This window comes from Eumetopias jubatus, unplaced genomic scaffold (assembly GCF_037043125.1).
Source record: "Eumetopias jubatus isolate StellerSeaLion01/CBP00866 unplaced genomic scaffold, mEumJub1_p1.0 scaffold_17, whole genome shotgun sequence".
Lineage (NCBI taxonomy): Eukaryota > Metazoa > Chordata > Mammalia > Carnivora > Otariidae > Eumetopias > Eumetopias jubatus.
Window position 1 is genome coordinate 31,251,613 of NW_028274823.1, and position 14,699 is coordinate 31,266,311.

The following is a 14,699-nucleotide window of genomic DNA, read 5'->3' on the forward strand; positions in this document are numbered from 1 at the left end:
GTGCTGTGCTCGTTCTATTATATTTCTCAGACATTTCATTTTCATCCTTGGGATTTCAAAGACAATGGAGATAATTAGGGTTGAGTATCATTTGTGTGTGTGCCTGTGTATTTGGGGGGAAGAAGGTGACCAAAAATAACTGAATTTGGTCACCCATACTATTGTGCCTCCCATCAAAGTTGCCCATGGGTCATCTGAGAGCCACTCACTATCTTGGAGAACAAAATTTAATGAATCCCGGGCGCCTGGGTGGCTCAGTTGGTTAAGCGACTGCCTTCGGCTCAGGTCGTGATCCTGGAGTCCCGGGATCGAGTCCCGCGTCGGGCTCCCTGCTCGGCAGGGAGTCTGCTTCTCCCTCTGACCTTCCTCTCTCTCATGCTCTCTACCATTCTCTCTCTCTCTCAATAAATAAATAAAAATCTTTAATAAAAAAAAATTTAATGAATCCCTGACAACTAGAAACCTCTACTCTTCTCCCTTCTTACATATTTCTCACAGTCCTATCTAGAAGGTTGAAAATAACAAAAGCAGAAATAGATTTAATCCAAGTAGAATCAGAAAAGCAAGAAGCTCCATAACTTATTTAAACTAAACGGATATAAAAGCAACGTGACCTCCTCATTTCCAAGGATGCTGGCTTACCTTCTTGTTAAAACATAGCACAAGCTGACTGATGGACTTCAAACTCTGGTGGCCAAAATGTGTCACTGCTGCATTTCCCAACTGCCAAGCTACCTCCATATCTATCTTAAAAGCTTCCAGATGAAAAAGATCTTTGAAAACCAAGTGGTATCACCTCCTCATTTTAAAGATGAGGAAAAGTGCTTGAGGAATTCATCTAAGAGTAGGAACTGAGATCAAAACCCACGTCTCATATCAACTAAAACTAGTAGTTTTATCCTCATCATAGTTGCCTTACCCAGGTTTTCACCCCGTATGTGCTCCAGAAATACTAGCTGAACAGAAGTCAATCAGGGAGTTAATTATGCTGCAAAAAGAATCACATAATGCAGATCAAAACCAAATATATTACCCACACTAATGCTCATCTCCATTAGTATAAATGATCAGGAAGACTTTTCCATCCCATTCCCACAAAAAAGTGCCTCATACACTAGACAGGAACTCTACTACGACTATTCTTAACATCAGACAAAACATTTCTCCTAAGAATTTTTAAAAAGGCACTTCCTCAGAAAAAACAGCTTGTGTTAAGTGAGTAACAAGAAATGACAATACTCTGAACTCTTATTTTATGTCTGTAAACTCCCTAAGTTCATAGAAAGGCTATTTTATTTGCATTAACCAAATACATTTTAAAATAATTTTTTATATTTATTTGTAAGGCTATCTTACTAAGTCAACATAACAATCCTTTCATGAAAAAAGTCTTTTTACAGAGTTTCTATTTGGTTAGGATCTATTAAGCCATGGCTAAGAGAACAACGACATATTTTTCACCCAAAATCTGCTGCTGTGAACTCTAATTATGTTTTCTGTTTCATTAAGGTTTAGGCCCTACAAGCAAAACTGAAAAAGTGGTAGAGTAGTACCAACAGTAGTAGCAGAGGAAGAAAAAGAGGAAAAAATAACCAACTACCATTTAATGAGTATTTACCATGTGACAGGGACTATGCTAAGTGTTTTATATATATATAATTGCAAAGGGGGTGGAATCCCTCTGTTAGAGATACAGTCACAACTCTGTCTCTCTCCTCCCTCCATGTAGCTATGCTCGCAAGTGTGAAGGCCAAATGTGGCTGGTAAGAAACTGAAAAACCAAAAGAAGCAAGTTTCACTTCAAAGCAGGCAAAGAAAACATTAGAAAATTAACAAATATGAAGCTTCTCTTTTATGCAGATTGAGGGTTTACTAATTAGTGATTCAAGAAAAACAAATATATATATATATATATAAATACATATATAAGAGATCTCATTTGATTCCAACTATAATACCATGAGGTGCTTCTTATTATCCCAGTTTTACAAATGAGAAACCTGAAGCTTAAGTAATTCAAGATCACACAGTTCTGAGCACCAGTTAGGATTTCAAAGTCCCTGCATTTAACTGCTACAAATACACTGCTTGATATTCAGCAGGATGGTTTCTTATAATAATGTATTAATTTCATAAATATTCACAATTTGCTTCTGTATAAATACAAAAACAACCAGAGTTAAAACACCGCTGCAGTAAAACACGAAAACCGAGGATAAGAATGAAAGAACCATTCTTGAATGCTTTCATGGCATGCCTATTTCCAATAACCCTCCAGCCTTAAAAGTGCTGACAATAATAATTCACTATTGTCTCTGAAACTTCCTCATTCACCTTGCCTCACCCTCAAAGCCATATGGTGAAGAATCTCACCAGGTGTCAGGAGAGGAACTCCCTCTCTTCTATTCCCCACAAGAATAATCTCTATACTTCTTCCTCCAACTCCCCCAACCATTTGAAAACATTGTCCTTCTCTGCATACTTCCCTTTCTCCAGAAGCACATGTGAACGTGGGAACAGCAACCAGTGAAACTGGTAACACAATTCTTAGACTGAAGGAAGCTTCAAAGCAGAATGTAGAGTGCACTTTCAAACCTGAGTCTAAAAACAGAAGAAACATGTACATCAAATACCTACTGAAGATGGTATTTTCAGATACAATCTTAAACAGGATATAATAGCTACAGTATTTTATTATTAGTCTGTGTTGGAGATTTACAGCCTTTGCCTCTCTACATGCAGTTGCAGAAGAATACAGCTTGCATAACTGGAAGAAATATTTCATGAAAATCTGATTTTCAAGACAATGAAACTATATACAGGATACATGATTCCAGTAGGATCGTAGGGGCACCAAAACACATAAACAAACCATGGCATGAAAGGCTTTTTCTCACAATGAAACACAATTCATGTCCTCAAGTTATTTTACACTCCAGTGACTAGAGTCGCCATGCATCGGCACCAACTGATTTCACGCTTTATAGGCTGGGAAACAGTCTGAAGCTTAGTCTCTTTCACACTCCACTGACATGGTAACCCCATAGTTCACCAACTTAACTGTTCGAAGTTTAATGTTAGTGCACCTTTTATTGACCACCTCAAAAGGCAGTCAGACCAAAACTTTAATATAACTGAACAACAGCAATATAACATGTAATAGAAAGGTGGAAAGAAAATTCTGCTTCCTACTCTGCATATATACCTGGGGAAAAGAGAAAGGAAAAACTCCCTCCTAAAACTTCTTTCCTTACTAGACATCTGGAGGTTGGTCTGTATTTCTAGACTTATTAGAAATTAGTTTCTCTCCTGGGTCTATCCTGGGTTTCACTCACTGATATCCTATAGTTGACAAGACAGTTGAAATGGACAAGACTTTAGGACTGCACCTCAAACCTGACATGCATTCACCTTGATCTTTCTTTCCCTTTAGGAATCACAAACTAAATCTAATAAACCACACAGTAAATTTTGAAAGTAGATGCCAGTAGGCTTAATCTGTGCTGTTATATATATTACCTCATTTGATCCCAACTACAAACTAAGAGGTAGCTATGATTATCTCAATTTTACAGATGAGAAATTTGAAACTTAAGTTACTTAAAATCACACAGCCTCCAAGTATTGATTACGATTCCAAAGTCCCTGCACTTAACTAGTGTAGCCGACTAGAATACATGCCTTCCAAAAATTGGAGTAAGGGCACCTGGGTGGCTAAATCAAACGACCGGTTTTGGCTCAAGTCATATCTCGGGATCCTGGGATTGAGCCCCATTTAGGGCTCCCACTCAGCAGGGAGTCTGCTTGTCTCCCTCTGTCCTTCCCCTGCTCATGGGCACTCCTCTGTCTCTAAAATAAATAAATCCAAAAAAGAAAAACTGGGGTAAAACAACAGATAGCAGAGAAGAGCTTTAAAAATAAAACAAAACAAAAGAAGTGCAATAGCAGTAAGAGAATTGCAAAGGGAGTGGAATCCCTCTGTTAGAGATACAGTCACAACTCTGTCTCCTCCCTCCATGTAGCTATGCTCGCAAGTGTGAAGGCCAAATGTGGCTGGTTAAGAATCTGAAAAACCAAAAGAAGCAAGTTGCACTTCAAAGCAGGCAAAGAAAACATTAGAAAATTAACAAATAAGAGCTTCTTTTACATGCAGATTAAAGGTTTACTAATTAGAGATTCAAGAAAAACAAATACTGTAATTACCTTAGAATATAGTATCTTAAGAGCAATCCTCCTTTAAAAAATCAGGAGGCCTGTATCGAGCACTACAGAAGACTTTCCAAGAAGTACAGTGTACTGAACAAACATAACTCAGGTACTTAAACTGCATTTTAATCTATTATTCTTATGATACAAAAAGAAAGATATATGTTAAAGACTGGAAAAGCTAACAACAGGTAATGGCATTTTCTCCAAGTCAAAACAAATATTTACTAAGTGCAGATACTGTACTGAGATCTATGCTGGGACAGTGGAGATTGTAAAGTAAGACTACAATAATATAACATGGTTTGAACCACATGAATAATGTAACCTCCCCTTTAAGTTGTCCCCACCTAATTGGGAAGGTAAAAAAATTTTTTCAAAAAATTTTGGGACACCTGGGTGGCTGAGTCGGTTGAGCATCTGCCTTTGGCTCAAGACATGATCCCAGGGTCCTAAGATTGAGTCTCGTGCATTGGGCTCCTTGCTCAGCAGGGAGCCTGCTTCTCCCTCTGCCTGCCGCTCCCCCTGCTTGTGCTCACTTGCATGCTTTCTCTTTCTCTGACAAATAAATAAATAAACAAAATCTAAAAAAAAATTTTAAGGTTAATATAATAGCCAAATAAAGAGAAAAGCAGTAAATGATAAAAACATAGAAAGTGAAATATCAGTAAGGGCCTGGAATGGTTGACGATGTCATAAAGTAGGTGGAATTGGAGCGAGGCCTTTATAAGCTGGTTTAGGGAAAGAGAATCAGAGGTAGACATTCCCAGGAGAAGGAATAGTGTGAACAATATGAAGAGGCAGTAAGTCAAAGAATGTTATTTTGAAGACAGTTAAAGACACTAGTCTAGCTAGAGCCAAAGCTTGAACCATACTGAACCATAACTTGCCCCACATTAAATTCTATTCCACAATCCAGAAATACTCAGAAACCCATGCCTTGATGTCTGATGAAGACTGCTCTAGCTGGCCAAATGTTTCTAAAACACCACCAGTTGGAGGTAAATGTATAAAAAATCTAATATATAAATAAATAACAGGATATACATTTGTCTGAGATAAAGGCCCAGTCATTCCGGATCTAGATATGCTAACTGGCCTTCCTACCATTACAATAATTCCTGGAAAAGATAAGTCCCATCCCTATCACCCTGATTTTTATAGTCTCATTTCCTGGCATGAAGTGGTATTTCTAGTGTCTTCAAAATTTTTAAATCTATCCAATCCATACTCTCATCAATAGAACATTTAGCCTTACAGTTTGGAGACAGAATGAAACAATGACACTTTGAAAAGAAAAGTGAAATACTCGATTTTTCTGCTCCACCAAAAGCCCCCCACACTCTCTGGCTGCTCACTTCACAGTCATTTTAGCAGAGCTAACAATAGCTTCCATTCAAACTGCCCACAGAACCCAAGTTGCTCTGCTCTCCTCTCATTTGCTGCCCTCCCCACCTCCTCTATGACTTACACACAACCACCTCACTCTGCTGGCGCTCTTCCCCAACTGCTGCCCAACCATTCACAGGCCGTCACAGATTGTCAGCACTGCGTTCAGGGACTTGGGAAGTACTCTTGTGGGACAACACAGTGTGTTAGTACAGCATTTTCCCGGACACAATGTCACTCTTTATAGCAGTTGCAAATTAGTTTCTTCTTAAAAAAATAATACTCCTAATAAGACAGGTACAAGGAGATTTTAAATAACCAATATTAAAACTCACTTTGGTATGCTCTCAGATCGGGGCCGTTTCAGACTCATGCACAATGAAATCCAAACCCTCTACTCACACAAGCCAGACACACACTCTAAGAACATCAGAAGTCAGCTTTCTGATGCTAACAAAAGCAAAGGGATTACCAAAAAAGATATGAAAAGAGAATCTTCTTTCCCTGTTTTTTCCATAGCTGTGGCTCCTCATCCTTAGATTCTATTTGAGAATACTTTTAAGCTCAGCTCTCAATGTCAATATTTACTCTTCATTATATATTGCTACGTAAAACCATTTAATAGAAAGTTCTGCAAGTCACCAGTATCATTTCATTAGTTTCCAATTTTTTGCCATATGCTTCAGCAGCACCCAAGTATGATTATCTTCTGACATTTGCTATGACTAACCCTCTTGATACCACTCAAGACTTCACCCTACATATCAGCTTCCCAGTTATCACTGGTGACACATAAGAATCAGAACCTGGAATAGACTGAAAAGATCATTATGAGGATGTGGGTAAGAATAACCTCTTAAAAAACAGTGATCATATCAACTTATATCTTCCTGGAAAAAAACTTAATTAAAAAAAAACACCTACAGAGTAATATTAAACAACTAAAATCAGTTTCACTATATACCTCATTATTTTTCATTTCTAATTCCTTTGATAGCATTTTCATTCTGCTTCATTATGCCTTACTGAAGACATAATTGACCATCTACTCTTCCTGAATCAGTTCTTCAAACCTCTACAATAACACAGCTTCTTTACTGCTCCCTGTATGAGAGAGCGCCGAATCCTAACCATTAGACCACCAGGGATGGCTGAACTGCTCCCTGTATGAACGAGACGGAAGTTCTAGAGCTTGACAGGAAGGATGTCAATTCTCAATTCTTAGATGGAGAGAGACTAAAAAGAGCAAAACTAGTATTCCAGCTGTGAGAACTAATGCTAATATTTAACCAGCCCCTTTTCTCTTTACCACAAACACCAAAATTAAGAACAGTGAATAGAAGAAAATCTTTGAGACCGTTAGTCCTTCAGGTAATTGCCACTCTTAAACTTGTTTTTTACATGAGAGTTACAAATAAAATGACACTAAAGAAACAAAATATAAGCAAGCAAGCAAATATTTAGAGTAATAAATATTTCTATAATATATGCAAAAGTCGTAATTAACTGACTTACCAAATAAATGACATTTATTTTCTGAATAATAAAACCTTAGAACACGCAGATAGATTGTGTCTGAAGGCAAACGACACAGAGCTTTCCTTCTGATAAAGAGCAGCCTCACCTGGAAAATAATAATAATAATAAAAGTTACTTTTATAAAAATATGTAATTATCACTTCTTTGACACTAGTGTATGCAGTTAACTTTCATTATCTCATTTTGTGAATACTAAGAGCTTAACACAGTCATTTACCTACCATAGAATGTGCAATGAAAATAAATACAAATAACAAAAATACTTCTTGGAAGCTCATGACCCAAACAGAATAAAAATGTCATCTTTTCTCACTCTCAGCCCTATGAGAACTAATCTGAGAGGGCAGAAGTGCCTATTAACTGCCATTAAAAAAAGAGAGAGATAAAAAACAAAACAATACAAATGATGAAAAACACAAAAAGATTAACTTCCAGTCATCATTATAGTTCTAACTTACAGGATGGCACATGGTGGATGCTCAATAAGAATATACTGAATGGATGGTTGGATGGATAAAAAATAAACTAGCTAAGAAAAAATAAATCACATCAGTGAGCAGAGAAAGCAAAATAAATGTACCTTTTTTTGTCTGTCAAACTGACAAAGATTTAAAAAAAGAGCAATAAGGTCCTGTTTTGGTAAATGGAGACTGAATAACATTCACACATTGATAGTGGAGGCACACATTTTATTAATGTATAAAGCATTTTAACAAATTTCAGATAATGAACTTCTATCAGAAGACTTATTCCAGAACTCTTTATAATAGTGAGAAATTATAAATTTTAATGTGCACCCATACGGGCAAGGTTAAATAGATTATGGTACATCTCAACTATAGAAAAATACAGTCATTAGAAAGAATAATGTAGCTCTATAACTATTGATATAAAGACCTACAAACATTTTTTAAAAATGGAAAATTTAACAAGAAGTGTATAAAACCAATATAAAAATTTTGAAACATTCCTGACACACAAGTAGATTTAACAAATGGACTCAACACAATTCAACATCATAAAGATGTCAGTTCTCCTTCAAGTAACTTATGAATTTAACATAATCCCAATAAAAATCTTACTTGAGCAAACTTTCTTATGGAGATAGACAGCTGATTACTAAAGTTCAAGAGAATAAAGATATAAGAATAACCACTGAAATATTAAAAATGTTAAAAGCTATCCCTCGATATATTATCAAGCCTCTATAATTAAAAGCGTTGATAATGGTACAGAAATAGATCAGTGCAAAAGAAAGTCCAGAAATAAACTCAATGGAAACTTAATGTATGCTAAAGGGGGCACCTCAAAACACACTGGGGCAAAATTATACTTTTTAAAGAAAAAATATGCCAGGACAACGAATTAGCATTTGGAAAAAGATTATTAAACTTGTATAATACTCATTTTAAAAAAACTCTAAATGGAGCAGGGATCTGAATGAAACAACTAAAATGATACAAATATCTGAAGAAAATATGTAAATTCTTCCCCACCCAGGGGAAAGGGAAAGGTACTCCAATTATAACCCAAAATTCAGATGCAACAAAAGACTGAAAAATTGAACTAGATAAAATGAAAGCCTAAACACACACACGTGCACACACACATGCACGTGTGTCAAAAGACAACTGACAAACTGGGAGAAAATATCTTAACATATATAACTTATAAAGAGCTAATATCCCTAAAAATAAAGAACTCTTTAAAACTGAGGGAGAGGGGCACATGGGTGGCTCAGTCGGTTAAGCAGCTGCCTTCAGCTCAGGTCTTGATCTCAGGGTCCTGGGACTGAGCCCCACATGGGGCACCCTGCTGAGCAGGGACCCCGCTTCTCCCTCTCCTGCCCACTTGTGCTCTCTCTCACTATCTCTCTCTCAAATAAATAAAATCTTTAAAAAAAAAAAACTGAAGGAGAAAAAAACCCTAACAGAGAAATTAATAAAAAGATACAAGACAATTCACATAAAAAAGGTATTTAAATGACCTTTATACATATGAAAAGATGTTCAACCCTACTACAAACAAAAGAAATAAACATTAAAACTATATGGAGATACCACTTCTTACCTATAAGGTCAGCAAAAATTAAGAAGTATTAACAACACTTGTGATGACAAGGTTGTGGGGAAATGAACACTCTCATACACTGCTGGTGAGAATTCAAATTTATACAACCCCCAAAGAAGGGGATTTAGCAATATTTATGAAAACTACACATGCTTTTAAACTTCTGACCCAACCATCCCTTTTTAGGAAATTACCCAAACATTTATTTCCAACATACAAAAATGTCTATGACCAGGTTAGTCTCTGCAGCACAGTTTGTAAATGCAAAATATTGCAAACAGCATAAAAGAATAGTTAATATCCTCACAATAGAGTAGTACTACACAATTGTCAGGGGGAAGAAAAGACAGAGAGGGAGAGTGAGTCTATAAATTGATATGGAATGGATTCCAAAATATATTGTGTTAATTGAGAAAACCAAAGTACAAAAGAGTTATCTAGAATATGCACCTTTTGTGTAAAAAAGAAGAGGAAATAAGAAAATATACGTGTATCTCATCATTCCTGGGGGAAAAACACACAGTGAGGATAATTCAGGGAATGATGAAACTGGTTATCTATAGAGGGTGGGTGGAAACAGGTGGTAAGGAAAAAGAAAAGGGTGACACACTGCTCTGAGTATGTATTTTTTGTACAATTCTGACTTTTGGAACCATGTTAATGTTTCACATACTCAAAAATAAGGAAGATCAATTAGGACAAGGGGAAAAACTCAGAACAGAAATAGAATTGAACTGTATTTCAAATGACTAACATAACCATGGGAGGGAGAGAAGAATGCTGGAGAGAGAAAACTAATCCAAGTAACTTTTAAACATGATTTTTAGATCAGCACTGTCCAAAAGAAACATAATGGGAGCCACATATGTAATTTAGTATTTTCCAGTAGCCACATTAAAATAAAACAGGTGGAATTAATTTTATTAATATATCTTATCTAATATATCTAAACTATTTTAACATAAAGATATTAATAAAATGCTAATGAGATATTTGACATTCCTTATTTCATACTAAGTTTTCAAAATCCAATCTATATTTTACACTTGGGACACAATTCATGTGTTGTAGCTACCCTATTTGACAGTGGAGATTTAGACTACATACTCTTAGGCTAAAGGAAAACCTATATATTGAACTATCCTTAGTAGGTATCTTTTAAATAGTGGTATGAGTAAGCAATTCTTAAACTATTTTCTGATATTCCAGGATTGAGCCAATAAGTAAAAATATGAATAACAGGGCTATATTTCTGTTGGAAGAGGGAGTTATAAGTACAGAATAAAGGAAGGACAGAATAAACCCTGTAGTACTGGCTGGGATCAGAGGTTATCAGTATAAACTCAGTGCTTTCAGTAGACAGATGAAGATGTACTGAGTGTGCACGGACACACACACAAATACCACATACATCTATTTCCTAGATGCCTGCCCAGAGGTCCTGGAGCAAAAATACCCAGTAGTAACGAGGGCATCTGGAGTCCCAATCATGGCTTTTAAAACCATTCTCTACTAAAAGGAACCAGAGCTCCTTGAAGAAATAGCTCATTCCAGTGCTCAGGGTGGGAAAGTACAGGATGAGCCTAAACATTTTGTTGTGGTAAAAAGTAAGGCAGTACTCAAAGAATGAGAAGGGCAAGCCAAAAGAATGACAGGAATCAGCTTGAAGGGGCTCCCACTGGCTAAATCAGGGACAGCAACAAAACAAATAATTATGAAATAAATTAAATAAATAAAGTATTATTATAAATAAGTGCAGAAAAAAAATGGCAGAATTAGAAACTCACCATTTAGGAACCATCATGAAAATGATTCAGGCAGAAATCACTAAATACTAAAATTGGTGAGTAAAAGTTCAAGAAGTAACAAGACATTCATAAAGTCCCAAATTGTTTTTTTCAAAGATACTTCAGAATTACAAACAAAATGTGGGTGGCTCTGTCAGTTGAGTGTCCAACTCTTGGGTCATGAGATCAAGCCCCCTCCCTCCCTCTTTGGGCTCTGCAATGGGCGTGAAACCTGCTTGAGATTCTCTCTCTCCCTCTGCTCCTCACCCCCCAACCCCTGCTCACACGTGTGCACAAATGAGCTTTCTCGCTCTTAAAAAAAAAAAAGTGAATGTACTTAACCCCACTAAACTATACACATAAAAATAGCTAAACTGGTAAATTTTATGTTATGTATGTTTTACCACCAAAAAAATTACAAAAGGAAAAACCGTAACCACACTGGAAAACCTGGCAGACACTACCTTTTAAAAAACTTAAAAAAAAAAAAAAAAAAAAGTGTTTTTTTCTAAAGGTATAAAACAAGGATGGATTTTTAATGAAGTGATCCAAGATCACATTACTAGTAATTCATCCTACGCCTCCTGACATGATGCACTGAGAAGCATAACATTACTTCTATGGTACTCCTGCCAAAAATAGATAACCTAAATCCAATCATGAGAAAACATCAGATAAACCCAAATTAGAGGCATTCTACAAAATAACTGGCCTGCACTCTTCAAAAATGCCAATGTCATGAAAAAAACACAGACTGAGGAAATGCTCCAGATTAAAGGAAACTAAAGAGATATGACCATTGGAATGCAGAATTTTCTTTTGCTATAAAAGCACATCACTGGGACAAGGGTTGAAATTTGAACAAGTCTATAGATAATAACATTAAATCAATGTCTATTTCCTGATTTTGACAACTGTACTGTAGTTACATAAAAAAAAAATCCTTATTTTCAGAAAATGCACTCTGAAGTATTTAGGTATACAGGGAAACAGGCCTGCACCTAACTCAAATAGTTCAAGAAATGCATATACAGGGGCACCTGGGTGGCTCAGTCGTTAAGCGTCTGCCTTTGGCCCAGGTCATGGTCCCAGGGTCCTGGGATCAAGCCCCACATCGGGCTCCCTCTCCCCCTGCTTGTATTCCCTCTCTCTCTCTCTGTGTCTCTCTCTGTCAAATAAATAAAAAATCTTAAAAAAAAAGAAATGCATATACAAAGAGTGTATATATATATGTGTGTGTATATATAGAGAGATAGAGAGAGAGGGAGAGAAAAGGAAGGAGGAGGAGGAAAAGGAGAAAGGGAAGGAGGCAGAGAAAAGGGAAATGTACAGAAGTGTTAACGTCTGAGGTATCTGGGTAAATTTTTTGTATTCTTCTAACTTTCCTGCAGTCTGAAATAACGTCAACATAACTTAAACAGAAAAAAAAAAGATATTAGCACAGTACCTGGCACATAATCTGTAATCAAACAAATGGCAGCTGTTAGAAGTTGTTACTGTTATCTTTAGATTCTGCACAAAACAATCCTCTTAAGAGATATATACATTTACGGTGGGAAAAAATGGGGGGGGGAAGCAAAATAATACAGTTTCATTTAAACATACTTGCACAGATACGTAAGTAAATACACAGAAAAGACTAGAAAATACACTGAGGATTCAAAGTGATTCTTATTTTCTTCCTCATACTTATCAGTATATACTAGATTTCTTATAATGAAAATGAATCATTTTTATGTTTTTTACCAAAAATTATCTGTAGAGATTAAAGGGATAGCCTGCAGTCAAGGGGGCATGACATTCTTCCTTTACTATAACAGTACCCTCTCTGCAGACCCATATGCAGTTATTGTTTTTGAGCACCATATACTGTTATTTGTCTTTCATGAATTAAAATTATAATGATCATGTAGTATCATTTCACATAAAAATATTGCAGTTAGTCTTATCAAATCCTTTCAGCCCTGTGGATTAAGAAAGTGGAATGGACATACACATATAAATTTGCTTCTTTACAAAATCCTATTAATATAAAAGTTTGGGGTTTTTTTAACATACAAATCAACAAGGATGGAAAGAGGAGAAAAGAGTAACACAACTTTGGAAGTTGGAACATATACAGGTATTTATAGCAGGTCCTGGAGAGCCAAATCCCAATCCAGCAGTAGAGAAAGCTGAGCCCCAACCCAATTTACAGCCAGCACCACCTCTGGAATTGGAAGTGAAATGGAGACTGTTTGAGAAGCAGTTAGATCCTTAGATTCCGTTCTCCGCCTTGAAAGAAAACTTGAGGTTATCTCTGCAGAATGTAAAAAAGATGATCTCTAGGCTGACTACAAAAATGCAGTGGTCTTTCAAACAGGGTGATTAAGCGAGGATGTTAATAGCTAAGATCTATGTTCCCCACCCCATCCCCACATACCAGCTCCCCAAAAAATGCAAATTGTAGATTACAAGGACCTCCAAGGACCTACAAATACCCAGCACTACATAAAAATAGACAAAGACCCCACACCAAGGCACATCACTGTTAAATTTCGTACTGGGTGCAAAGCAGAGACTCCAACAAGCTTCCAACGAGTAGGTCCAAACAAAAGAAGAGGATTTGTGTTTGCTGAGGAATTCTCAACAGCAACAGAGGACAAGGAGAAAAAACTATGCTTTCAAAATTCCAAAGAAAAACATTTCCAATCTAAAATTTTACACTCATCCAAACCATATTCACCAAATGTGAGGACGGGGAGGAAAAAAAAAGACACTCTGACAGGGAAAGGCTCAAAAAATTACCTCCCACGTATACACTTTCTTAGAAAATTACCGGAGGACTGAAAATTTAAAATTCTAACAAATTCAAGAAAAGACAGATTATTCGTTGCCACGGTAAACTGCCAGAAGTACCAGTTTTAAATCCATTCAATTGATAAGGACAACTTAACACAGGAGGCACTCTTTTACAAGCCAAACAATAGGGACAGATTCACTCCAATAAATACACTCCCAAGTGCCAACCAATGAACGACATCACCCAAGTAACCATGCTTCTATAGATGATGTTAACCCACTTCCACCTCTTAAAATCCTCCAATCCCTGAACTCCACCCTCCCCAAAACCACTATGTAAGAATTAACAATCCTCTTTGTTCAGGGAGATTGTGCCTGATGAGATATTCTAGATAGGGTGTCATGGTCTCATCATCCTTTGACACCAAATGAAGAAACAAACCAAAACAAAGAAAGGCATGGGGTCTGGAAAACAGGATATCCAACACAAGAGAAAAGAGAAGGAATATCGGTGAGTGGACATTCCAGGATTCCAGGATGCAAACTGCACCAAAAGTAGAAGGCAACCGGTTCAGACTGAAGCTAGGTGACAGAGTCAGGCATGTTGAAGGTTGTCATCCCCATGTTCTCTGCCATACTACCATCTTTTTCATCCAACACAACTACTAGAGGATGTGCTCTACCTAGCAAGAGGGTAAATGAGGAATAAGGAAGATTAAGAGTTATAATACTGGGAATCAAACTGAAAAGGAGAGAAAAGTCTAAAGATTACAAAGGGAAATCTTCCCAGGAAAAGAGCTGTGAAGTAGGCCCAGACAGTTAGGCCCAGATAGGAGGACAATGAAGGTCTCCAGAAGAGAAGTTGCCAAAAATATTTTTTAAAAGGAAAGAAAATTGGAACTGACAGATTATTGTGACTGACCTTGT

The 14,699-nt window shown here is 36.7% G+C and overlaps 1 protein-coding gene across 7 annotated transcripts in view; it reads right to left on the bottom strand.

The window, feature by feature from the left end:
• The window catches only part of R3HCC1L (R3H domain and coiled-coil containing 1 like), a 96,298-nt gene that overhangs the window by 68,697 nt on the left and 12,902 nt on the right, over window positions 1-14,699 (bottom strand). For 4 of the 7 annotated variants that reach the window (XM_028098528.2, XM_028098531.2, XM_088020139.1 and 1 more), the window contains exon 2: window positions 7,111-7,219. The exons of 1 other annotated variant lie outside the window; for it this stretch is intronic. The gene's annotated coding sequence lies outside the window, so the exon portion shown is untranslated. Of the gene's footprint in view, window positions 1-919; window positions 1,853-7,110; window positions 7,220-14,699 lie in introns of those variants that run through there. 2 more of the 7 variants (XM_028098529.2, XM_088020141.1) reach the window with 2 other exon arrangements.